Raw genomic sequence first — 3,000 nt, 5'->3', positions numbered from 1 at the left:
CAACCCCCTCTGCTCCATTCTCACCAAGTTTGCGGCCCAGCGGGACATAATTAATAACGCGTGCACGCAAGCCTCACCTCCTTCTTACCGGGCGGCAGTATAGTCATCGCTCTCATTGAGCGAGGCAAAATTGTCTCACTCATTTCGAGCACGACACCTCACTCAAAGGTTTTCAGTGGACTAACTGTTTACTTAGGCCGTTAAGTTGTTAAGTAAGTTAATGGCTGTTTGTCATTTTATACCTCTTTATACATTTTAAGCCTTCATGTTTTTCTTTAAAATTTACAACTTTGTGCCATATTTCAATGCGGCGATAATATTATATAGCAGTTTTGGAGCGCGCGCCGCGCCCTTGGCGTCGCACCGCACTTTGCGCCGCTGTCAGGCACTCGCGGTTTGCAGAGCAGTAGGAGACCCCCGGGCCGGCAGGACCCGGCGGAGTCGTGCGGCGGACAGGCGTACGTGGCGAGGGAGGAGGGGCGGTGTGGGCCCGGCCCCGGCCCCGGCCGGGTGGGCAGTCCACGCCCCCGGCCCGTCTGACCTCAGGACCCCAGGAGCTGGACGCTGACGAGTCCCGCACAGTCTAATTCGCTCCTTCATCATCGTCACCCTGGCAGGGCGGGGCGCGCGGGGGGCGGCCCTTCCCGGGGGCGGGAGGGGGGCGGGCTGGGGGCTGGCCGAGGGTGGGCCGGGGGCAGTGCCAGGGCAGCGCCGCCCTCGACGGACAGGCCGGGGGGATTCATTCAGTGAGCTGTACTGGACGCGCCCCGCTCGAGGTGATGATAGTGGAGAGGCTGGGCCGTGTGGTGCCGCTGTGCTGCTGCGGTAATGAATAGGGTGTGGATGTCACCGTGGATATGTCTTTTGCTGAAAATGACGACTCAAAAGCGTTAAAGCACACCACGGAACCCCCCGGGGGGTCCGCCGTAGCCTGGCCGTAGCCGCGACGGACGGGATAACTGATTATGCTCTGGACGTCGTCCACCACGCCGCGCCCCGACAGGCCCACACGTCTAGCCCACCCCCTGTACCTTGGGGGTGTGCGCGTCTCTCTCTCTGTTTCTCTGTCTCTCTCTCTCCCTGTCCGCTGGCTGTCCACGTCAAGCCTCCGCCCAGATCGCCCGGCGGTCCTCCGAGGCCCCCGTCCACCCCCCGCCACGCCGCGCCACGCCACGAGAACAAAGGCCACCCCTTGCGTCCCTCTATCCGTGCGCATTAACACGCCGGGCTTCTGCTGCGGGGCCTCACTAACACATTTTACTGTCAATTTCGGCCGGGATAGGACGACGGGGATGGAGGACCATTCCGGCTGGTCATTCCCCGACGCCCCGGCCAGCTGTGCTTGAGAGTGGCGGCTCCGAGAGTAGGGTAGGTAGTAGGGAGGGAGGAGCGAGTTTGTGCGGAGTTGGGGTTGATGTTTTGTGAAGGCTTCCTTGCAGGTAGCGAGCCGCGCACCCCGAGCGTGATTGACTGCGCTAATTGATTGATGTTTTAGTGTGATGATGGATCCTCTTCGCGCGAGCATCAGTCTTGCGCTATTTTCAGCCGCTGTCGTTCCGCGGCCATTCATGCGGCGCTTAGAGACGTTTTCCTCGGCAACCTTCTAAGGACGAGTTTAAAATAATGATTGCGGCTTGTGACCCCCCCCCCCCAACTTTGACCTAAATAACTAATGGTAATCGGGTAATATAATCATTTTCGAAAATGTTATCACATTTCCCTCATCTAACACTTTTGTTCCCACCAAATTCTGATAATTGATGAGTGAGACAGGATCGCGATTCGAAAAGTTGGGCATGCCTGTGCTAAATTGAAATCGGTTTATTGTCTCTTCTTGCGCTTCTCAAGCAATTCCGAGACCAATTCTTCCAAGGGTTTCTAAAAATCAGAATGTGGGTGAACTCGGTTGGCATGTGTTTTCTCGGATCTGTCTGCGTGCCATGAGCGCCAAACTGACGAATTCATTCGCGGAATTCCTAGCGCAGGCGCCCTTCATTGTCAGAAAAACATCCCCTGGAACATGACGTGAGTTGACGTGCTATCGTCTCTGCTGTTCTTGCGCGCCGTTCTCCCTATCTCTCTCCCTCTCACTCCTGCCCTCATCACTGTGCACTTTTGTTTCGTGTATCAGAGATCCCCCCGCGCGCACCCGCCCCCCCTATTTCTCTCGCTCGCTCGCTCTATCTCCCCCTTTTTCTGTGTCTCACTTCCTCAGTTCGCGGCAGACTCCTTCCCTCTGCCTGGTCCCTCTGTGTGCAGCGCTCATCACCAACCACGACGAAGAAGAAGGCACCCCTTTTTTGTGGTGACAACCCTGCTTGGCGTCAAGCAGTGAAGCAGAGGGGTGCACGATCTAGTTTATCACTGCGCTGGACTCTCCTGGCCTATCTCGCTCCGCGCAGCGCCATCATCCCTGCGCACCGATGATTGCCGATAATTGAAAAAGTTTTGATCATTTATAAAATCCCAGGTAAATTATTTGGGCATTTATAGAATTTTCGTTTCCGTCATAAAACATGCGTAAAGTTTCTCAGACATGTTTCGACGTATACACACTTTCCACAAAATGCCAATTGTTCTGCGTGTCGTTCTCGTTCATACATTTTCGGCGCTGTGTGAAAATTTCAAAACTTGCGCGAGTCGCGTCGTGACTGCTTGTCAGACGCACGGTCAGCGCGGCTGGTGCTGGCCTGGCCCGGGTTAATCAGAAGGGGTACTGCTCGCTGCTGGCCGCTGCCGCCCGCTGCTGTACCTGTCGCCGCGCTGCCGCCGCCCATTGTCTCCCCGCAAGCTTGTAATGAGAGGCGCGGCTGGGGAGATACGGCCGATAGAAGCCCGATGGTATCTGAACTCTCCCCCCTCCGCTCTCTCAAGAAGGGATTCACACCTGCGGCTGACATTCTCTCTGTACACTTGTTGTAGTGCGCCGCTTAATTTTTTTCGTTTCTCTTCTTTTTTCTTTTTTTGGGGGGTGGGGGGCGGTGGCGGGAGAGTGTTATC

Source organism: Frankliniella occidentalis, unplaced genomic scaffold, assembly GCF_000697945.3.
Source record: "Frankliniella occidentalis isolate FOCC.00 unplaced genomic scaffold, Focc_3.1 Scaffold313, whole genome shotgun sequence".
Classification (NCBI taxonomy): Eukaryota; Metazoa; Arthropoda; class Insecta; order Thysanoptera; family Thripidae; genus Frankliniella; species Frankliniella occidentalis.
The sequence above is the reverse complement of the archived record's forward strand: the minus strand, read 5'-3'. Positions refer to the sequence as shown.